The sequence below is a fragment of the Sphaeramia orbicularis genome, chromosome 12 (assembly GCF_902148855.1).
Source record: "Sphaeramia orbicularis chromosome 12, fSphaOr1.1, whole genome shotgun sequence".
NCBI lineage: Eukaryota > Metazoa > Chordata > Actinopteri > Kurtiformes > Apogonidae > Sphaeramia > Sphaeramia orbicularis.
In genome coordinates this window covers 1,597,922-1,607,698 of record NC_043968.1, presented here as the reverse complement: position 1 = coordinate 1,607,698, position 9,777 = coordinate 1,597,922, and the positions used below count along the sequence as shown (strand labels likewise).

The 9,777-nt window shown below is 40.1% G+C and overlaps 1 pseudogene; it reads right to left on the bottom strand.

The window, feature by feature from the left end:
• LOC115429327 (phosphatidylinositol 4-phosphate 5-kinase type-1 beta-like) overlaps window positions 1–7,297 on the bottom strand; it is a 31,531-nt pseudogene extending 24,234 nt beyond the window's left edge.
• Between the last annotated feature and the right edge of the window lie 2,480 nt (window positions 7,298–9,777).

Here is a 9,777-nt window from a genome sequence, read left to right as displayed (position 1 = left end):
AACACCGATTAACAGGACGTCACATCCAGGACTTCAATAAACATATGAATACACACTGAAAATACACTGCAAAAAGTGACAGTTCTGCATCAAAATCTGACAAAAGCCTACATGAACTAGGTCTGTGTGACACTACCCAGATCAGGTTCAGCTGGTTTTATGTTTTAGTCCAAGTGTGGAAACAGAAGTCCATTGTGAGAATAGACGACAGCCAATTGGGTTACGAGATGACAAAGGACCAGACAACAGGTCAGTGCATTCAACTGTTAACTGAAAGGTTGGTAGTTCAAACCCACCCATAGACGAGCAAATACAACCCTCATTAAATACATTTAAAACCCTTGATTTCCCAGAGGAGCGATAAAACTCACTCTGCTCCAGAAAAAAATAACACTTAGTTACAATCAATGAAAAAGAGCTGGAAACAAACGACTAAATCTGATCAATGAATGAAGACGGATGATTCTGTTTTCATCTGCACTGACCTACTGCACCACTGAGACAGAGTTCATGCAGGATTTTATATGATTTTAATGCAGAACTTTCACTTTTAGCTGCGACAAATAAATACAACTAAATAAAAAAAATATAACAAATATAGCAAAAAAGAAAGAATATGATCACATTTTCAAAAATATATCAACACAATGAACAAAATGGACAAAAATGAAGGAAAAAAAATAGCAAAAAGTGGCCAAAATATCAATAAAGTGAGTGATTTTAATGCATCAAAATGGTACAAAATCCTGCTAAATGTCTCTGTGGGGTCATAGGACAGCGCAAGGAAAAAGAACATTTGCCTCTGAGATGCAGAAGTTGAAACATGGAAGATTAATGTATAATTTCCTTCAGTTCAGTGTTTGAGTGAAACATGTTCTTGGCATCCACTGCTGGTGGAGGTCTGATACCGAGTTCCACACTCACCAGGTAGTCGTCTGGTTTGATGCCGAACAGTTCTCTGAAGTAGCGGAAGGCCAGCGGAGCGTACGTTTTCAGTCGGAAGTCTGGGTAATGATGAGCTGGCGTCAGGTTACTGCCTTCACTGGAGACAAAAGAGACAAAAACAAGGTCTGAAATCCAAACATCAGACCAGCTGTGTCCATCCAACCACTGATACAAGAACGACACCATCAGAACTGGACCTTATTTAGTTCAAACTGACACAGAATGAAGGTGATGTCACAGTAAAACCCACCAGGACCCTAACCCTAACCACCAGGACCCTGACCCTAACCCTAACCCTAACCCAAACCACCAGGACCCTGACCCTAACCCTAACCCTAACCACCAGGACCCTGACCCTAACCCTGACCCAAACCACCAGGACCCTGACCCTAACCCTAACCCAAACCACCAGGACCCTGACCCTAACCCTAACCCTAACCCAAACCACCAGGACCCTGACCCTAACCCTAACTCTAACCACCAGGACCCTGACCCTAACCCTGACCCTAACCACCAGGACCCTAACCCTAACCACCAGGACCCTGACCCTAACCCTAACCCTAACCACCAGGACCCTGACCCTAACCCTAACCCTAACCCAGAAGCATGAACAGGGAAATGCACGTGTCCAAAAACTGACTGGAAATGACAGAATACACATAATAATAATAATAATAATAATAATAATCTTTATTTATATAGCACTTTTCATACATTAAAAACTGTAGCACAAAGTGCTTTAAATATCAGTTAAAAATCAGTACCGCCCCCCACCCACACCCACCCACTCACCCGCACACACACACACATATACATGCAAACCCACAAGCTCACACATACTTAAGAAGACTGGCTGAGCACAGGTAGACCAGAACAAAAATATAAAAGTAAAAGTAAAAGAGGAGGCGCTGTCTCAGGGAGCCGTCCGCACCAGGAGGCAGCCGCCGACCCCGGCGACCAGGCACCAGCAACACAGCCCCGCATCCCAACCAGTGGGAGAGGGCCAACTGGGACCCCACACCCACCAGAAAGGAGCGGACCTCAGTGAGAGAAGGCGCCACAGCCCTCGGAGTCCGCAGCCGCCCCCTGGAGGGCTCCCTCTGATGAAACGCCGGAGAATAAGAAACATTAAGAAGATATAAAAGAATTGATTAAAAGAAGCTAAATTTAAGACATATATGAAAATAATAAAAATATTAAACATTAAAATGATAAAACAGAAGCACTGGTTAAAAGAATCTTAAGATATATATATTAAATATAACTATAAAACCTTTGAGTAGATAAAACAGAAGCATCAGTTAAAAGCCAAATTAAAAAGGTGGGTCTTGAGCCTCGTTTTACAGAGCATCACAGTATAAACTGATCTGAGAGAAAAGTGGAGGAACACACAGTGTGTCTGTGGAACAACAGGTCAGTGCATTCATCCGAAGGTTGGTGGTTAGAGTCCACCCAGGAACGAGCAAATACTACCTTTAAAAACAAAAAAACCTCCTTAACTGTCTGGAGGCTCTGACCATGGGATCAATAAAGTTCAATCTAAAAAAAACAACATCTAATAAGAAAAAATACCTGCACACACAGACCACAAAACTAATGTTTATGTAAACACCCTTTAACCCTTGAACTGCTCCTGTCAGGGGTCCGTCCTCCAGAGTCGGGGTCTGCTCCAGGTTTAAACCTGTTAAAGGTGGTTTTTCTGTTGGTGTCTGTGGACTGGTTTAAGAGTCTGTGAACTGGTTTAAGAGTCTGTGAACTGGTTTAAGAGTCTGTGGACTGGTTTAAGAGTCTGTGAACTGGTTTAAGAGTCTGTGAACTGGTTTAAGAGTCTGTGAACTGGTTTAAGAGTCTGTGGACTGGTTTAAGAGTCTGTGAACTGGTTTAAGAGTCTGTGAACTGGTTTAAGAGTCTGGTTTAGACCAGATCCAAATGCAAAGTGTCTTCAGATAACTGTGGATTTGATGTGGGCCTGTATGAAGAAAATGTGACTGACTGATTGATTTTTAATCCTGTTCGCAGATAGATGAATGAATCTGTACTGAGACTAACATTTACAAACTACTGGGTTGTTGTGGAACTAAGGAAGCGGAGCTGAGCTAAGGAGGCGGAGCTGAGCTCCAGCCCAGTTTAACATATGTTTATATCTCTTTGTTCGTTAGTTTGATCAGATTTTGTTCATTTTTGTTGATGATTTCATTCACTTTGTTGACTATTATATTCTTTTGCATTAATTCTTTAATATTTTGTTGGTTAGTTTCTTTGGTATTCCTTCATGTTTTGGCCGTTTTTGTTCATTTGTGTCCACTTTGTTCATTGTTACTTCCACCATGAGGTATTGTGATCACTTTGCTTTGTGTGTTTGCGTGCATGTGTGTTTGTCTGTCAGTAAGATAACTCAAAAAGTTATGGACATATTTTCATAAAATTTTCAGGAAATGTTGATACTGGCACAAGGAAGAAATTATTAAATTTTGGTGATGATCGCGGGGGCAGATCTGTCTTGGCAGAGGTCTGCGCTCTCCGAGTGCTTTTCTTGTATTGACTATTGGAGTTGGATAATCAACATTAAAACCACTTCACTGTCAGTTTCAGACTGTCACAGCTGATGAGCGTTTATCCATTTGAACTAGGGATGCACCGATACCGATATGAGTATCAGTGTGTGTACTTGTACTCGTACTCGTAAAAGATATCTGATACAAATGCACTGATACCACTTACGGCCGTGTGACATTCCCAGTTCAGTGCAGCAGGTACGAGGAGGAGGAATAATGTGTGTGGAGTGTGAAGAGTGTGGAGACTGAACCAAATAAATGACGGTGATAAAAGTAACGCTGACTGACAGTAACGTTCCAGACACACACAGATACAGACGCAGCGTTCTGTCCGTCCTCTGCGTACATTCCACCTGTTTTCCAGGTGATGGAGGATGAGTACCCAGACGGAGAATACCAGCGGGAGTACGGAGTGGTGCGGACCACTGCCAGTAGAAGTGAAAACCAAACTTATCACTCATTTCTCTTCCTGCTGAAGCTAAGCTTTTAAACCTTACCAGAGAAAACGCTGTGATATTAGTATCTCATTAGTGTTGTGTCCATGTTTGTTATTACTGACTTTGTTCTTCTTCTCAAAAAAACTTTCCTCTTCTTCGTGGTATTTGTCCAATATGGTTAATTCAGAGCGGCGCCCCCTGGTGGATTAATTGACAAACGCTCATTCCAACACATTAAATGTCAGTAGCAGCACTTTGTTCCAGTCAGACTAATGACAACGACAATAAAGCACATTTACAAAAGGAACTAACAACTGGAATGGGATTATTAAGGAAAAGTATTGGCAAGAACTCAAATGTAAGTACTCGTACTCGGTCTGGAAAAAAGTGGTATCGGTGCATCCCTAATTTGAACCCATCCTGGTCTGTGATGGCGGTGTACATGAGTCGTACCTGGGCAGGAAGACGCTCTCCACCACAGAGAAGTCCTGCATGAGGACGTCTCTGTCGGGTTTGGAGCTCAGGTTTCCCACTGCATACCCAATTCCCAGTTGGATGGCTCCTTTCAGGGCAGCGGCGGTCGGCTACAAAACCCAAAAAACACACACGTGTTAGTGGTTCATCCAGGTCCAGACCCTGGACCTGGAACACGTGATGAAGAAAGCAGGGGTGTCAAACATACGACCCCTGGGCCAAAACTGGCCCACCAAAGGGTCCAGTCTGGCCCACAGGATGAAACTGCGAATTGCAAAAATTACACTGAAGATTAAACATCCAGGATGTCATCGTGACAAATATGATATAAAGTGGATCAGACCATCAGAGCATCACATGAGCTCAAGTACAATAACAGCAATAATCTACAAATAATAACCTATAAATAATGACTCCAAATTTTATTCTTGGCTTCATGTAAATAAATAAATAAATAAATAAATATAAAACATTATGTCTATAAATAATAACTTCAAATTTTTCTCTTTGTTTTAGTGCAAAAACTCATTAAATTATGAAAATATTTACATTTATAAACTATCCTTTCACAATAAAATGTGAATAACTGAACAAATATGAACAACCTGGAATGTCTAAAGAAAATTACATATAATTAAGTATAATCTTAATAATATTCTGCCTGTTACTACATGTTTTGTGTATTTATAGATCCACTGTAAGTTGTGTTAATAAGCTGAGACATAATATTGTTGACATCACACTTATTTCAGGTTGTACATTTCCATTATGTCATTTTACTTTATTCACATAAAACAAAGTTTGTTTGTTTTTTTATTATTTATGTTATTATTCTATTATTTTACTTGAGCTCTCTGAATTAAATCAGTCCTGAATAAATCATTACAGATAAATCTTATAGTCTGTGTGTCTTCAGTGGTTTCACGTTGGTTCTTTTTTCTGCTGATTCTCAAATGGACAGATGGACTTGAACACAACCCACCACTCTGTGTTCAGTTCATATTATTGTGTAACTGCTCTGGTTTCACTACAGGCAGGAGGTCGCTTCAGAAAAGTACATGATGATGAAAACACTTTTACTCATTGTTTTCCAGATTTTTTAGTAACTCCTTCCTTTTCTGGAGCATCCAGGAACAACTGCAAATTCAAATATACATGTTTTATAGTTTTTGTCAAACAACACTTGTCCAATAAAAACAGTTCCAGTGTCCCTGTACGACAGAGTCTGTTCTATGTGGATCAGAACCAGTGGAATGTGTGAGGTGTTCAGGTTCTGTTCTGTGTTCCATTCCTGGTTCTGTTCTATGTTCCAGTCCTGTGGTCTGGATGCAGATCAATCTAACTATAGAAGTGGGCGGGACTTTCACTGGAGGAGAACTCATCTCATCCAATCACAGTCCATATATGACTTCTATCAGTGATTAATAGGAACTAGACTGATATCTGGAACCATTTACATGTTCTAAACCATCAACAGATGGACCAGTAGAAGGAAAGGAACATTTAGAATATTTCAACAAAATTTTCAAAAATTCAAAGATCAAAATTTCTCAAAACTGTGAGCACACTTTGTAGACCTTGAACCCCCCAAATTAAAACAAACCCCCAGATTAAAATCAAACCCAGGTTAAAGCAAACCCCAGGTTAAAGCAAACCCCAGTTCTTGTTCATTCCCTAAAGTTTTGAGCTTAAACTGTTGGAGGAATGTTCCTTCAGGTAAATCTGTCCAAGTCAGTGGCTGAAGCCGATCGGTTTAATCAGCTCCGTTACATAAGAACCACAACCAACAATAAGAGGTTTGTTTGGACTAAACTGAGACTTACATCATTATGTCTATATTTAGACACATTTCAACAAACATAAACAAACAAACAAAACCATCCAAACTCTTCGTATGTGGAACATAAATGTTTGGGTTTTACAAAAGCTAAACTTGAACACATAAATCAGCAACGATCATTTAACTGTTGTATTTCAGTAAAAATGCAAAAAAAAAAAAAAAGAAAAATTCATGTTGCAACTTCTGAAAATGGAGAATCTGATATTTTTCTGTTAAATGTTTGTGAGTTTTGGATTATTAGTAAATTAAGAAATGACCCCATGAAGGAATTTATGTCAGAGAAATGACTAACCAGTTCAGTTCAGGTCAGTTTTTCCTCTTTTTTATCCATTTCGTTCTTGGTGTTGACTGTTGAGTTCAGTTTGTTGATTATTATATTCTTTTATATTCACTTTTAATCAGTTTATTGGTTAGTTTGATCAGTATTTGTTAATTTTTGGTTATTTTGTTGACAATCATGTCTTTTTTTCATTATTTTTTGTTCATTTTGTTGTATATTTTGCTCAGTTTTTCTTCTTGTTTGTTGACTTTTATGGCAGATGAATAAACAGGCCTCTGCATTTTGCATTTACGACACACGTCTATAAACCGGCAGGTGTGGCGGTCCCTCACACATCCTGTTTTCCTACCTTTTTATGATCCTTTGACACTTTGGAGGCTTTGGTTCCTCTTCCTGTGTCGGTGTCGTTGTTGGTCGACATGGTTCTGTCGGGTAGAACTCTGTCAGAGGGAAGTTGGGCCGTCGTTCGTTCCTCCCGTTGGCGTTGAGGCTGAATGACTTCCTGTTTTCCGGACGCACTTATTCAGCTTCAGTGGGCGTCACAGAAAAGGCATTTTCCAGGTAAAGGCCTCCTACGGACAAACGACAGAAGTTAGGTAGTGAGTCGATGCAAAGCAGCTGTTGAATGATGTCAAACTGAAAACACCGTCCACGTAAACGTCCAAAACGTCCCACCTTCCAGCTCTGACCACGGTTTGGTTCTGAGCGTGGGTCCACCCCAACGTGGCTCTAAGACCCCCACAAACTGACCTGATCCCAGTTAAGAAGGATTGGGAAGGCACTGCATTCCACATTCCACTGTTTCATAACAGAACTCCTAAAGTCCACATACGTAACCATCAGAACAGCCGAGTAATGACAAAACACCAAGGTTCTAATAGTTTTGGATTTTTCATTCTAGTTTAGTTTTATTTAGTTTTGACTTTTTTTTCTCTAATTCAGTTAGTTTTAATTTGTTTTTGTTTGCTAGTTTTTATTAGTTTTCATTTTTTTCTAAATGCTTAGTTTTAGTTTAGTTTTATTTTTTCATATCTTTTATCTTCCTCGCCGTCGTATTCACATAAATCCCAGACAGGACTCTGCTGCTTTAGTCTCCATGTTTCCAGGTAGAGTGGGGACCAGAAGACGACTCTAAGCAACAAGTGACGACAAGTGACGGACCGCGAAGTGTCGTATGGTGCCACCAGATAAAATTGCTAGAACGAAATAAATCGATTTCATATCAATCGGACATTGACAAAGACGAAAACTAAAGGAATTTTATCCATAATTTTTATCCGTTTTAGTTAGTTTTGTAAGCACACAATACAGTTTCAGTTATTTTTTTCTTTTAGTTATAGTTTTTATTTATTTCAGTTTAACGAAAATGTTTTTTCAATTCTAGTTTTTGTCATTTCGTTAGTTTTCATTAACGATAATAACCTTGCTAAAAACTGGGCACAAATAGAAGAAAACACACCACAGGTATCTATGGCAACATTTATCACTGTCACATTTAGAGATGAAATGATTTTCAACTATTTAATTGACTTGAATAGATAAAAAAAATAATAATTCAGTAAAAATTTCGTTGAATTGAAGCTTTGTTTCCTTAATTTCACTGCAGCTAAACATTGGTTCCACTGTTGTGTTTCCTACGGACACTTATTGTGATGCACATGATGCCAGGATGTCACACTGTAGGCGTTTTTCAGTACGTCTTCTTGTCTGTTCTTCTGTTCTCACGATCTCATGAAACATCATCAGTTCAAGCCCAAGTACCGTTCCATTTAAAAGTTCGTAAAAACCAAGATCAGATGGACTGGTTGGCAAATACCCCATCATGCATTTCATGCAACTGTGAATGGATTTGACACTAGTGGCTTTTGGATTAAAAGTCTCTAGAGGGGTCTGAAAAATCACTAAATTGTTAGCATGTTCTTTTGTTGGAAGCTCCAAGAATAAGTCTGGATTCATCTCAGTCTCATCCCAGCCAGCATGTCCATGTGGGCCCCAGAAGGGATCCATGTGGGCCCCAGAAGGGTTCCATGTGGGCTGCATATAAGGGTCCCATTTGGGTTTGTCCGCAGTTGCCATGGTGACCCCACATGTGTCTGACCAGATCAGAATCAGAGAAAACACCCCCCGTGTCCAAATATGACATCATACAAACTCAAGGTAGTGTCATGAAGAAAGAGAACTGTTAGAGCACAGGTGTCAAACTCCGGTCCTCCAGGGCCAGCATCCTGCATGGTTTAGATATTTCCCTTTTCCATCACACCTGGTTCAGTTAATGATCAGCTCACCGTCATGCTCTGCAGAAGCCTGAGAATGATGTAATGGCTTCCAAGTGTGATGGAAGAGGGAAATATCTAAAACATGAAGGACACCGGCCCTCGAGGACCGGAGTTTGACACCCCTGTGTTAGACAATCGACACAAACTCAGTTTGAGCTACATGGACCTGATAGTGTCAGAATAATGGTCAGAGAGCCCATTTAACCCCCAAAACTCCACCTAGTGAATGAAAATGAGCCCATCTGAACTCTGGATGGTAGACAGAACATGGACATTTGGAAGACCATCAATATAAACCACATTTGATCTCAATCTGCCTATGACTGCAGATTTATGTCAAACTACAAAAGCACTCGGAGAGCGCAGACCTCCGCCAAGGCAGATCAGTGCCCCCCCCCATCTCCACCAAAATTTAATCATTTGTTCCTTGTGCCAGTAACAACATTTCCTGAAAATTTCATCAAAATCCGTCCTTAACTTTTTGACTTATCTTGCTAACAGAAAAACAAACAAACCAACAGACAAACCCCGATGAAAACATAACCTCTGCCGTTCCTTGGCGGTGGTCATAACTGATTTTCCACTAAAGTGCCCCCATGTGGAACACTTATAATACTCATAGAAGCTGAACTCCATAGGGTTCTTCCACTAGGGGTCCACTATGTTGGTTATTAAGGAGCAGAAATCCAACCAAATCTGTCCTAGGAGATCCAGCAGCAGAACCTGAAACTCCATTTCTGGGATTTAAAAATGTCTCCGAACTAAGAACAAACTTTGTAGACCTTGTCCCAAAAACACTACATATCAACACAACTGTCCAGACGCCTTATTCTGTTCAAGTGGAAGAACAAAACTCCTCTAACTCATCAGGTCCTGTTCAAAGACATTCTGCAACACTTACATTTGGAGAAAATCACATTTTCACTAAAAGATAATGCAAAGTTATTTTATTGAATTTGACAGCCCTTTA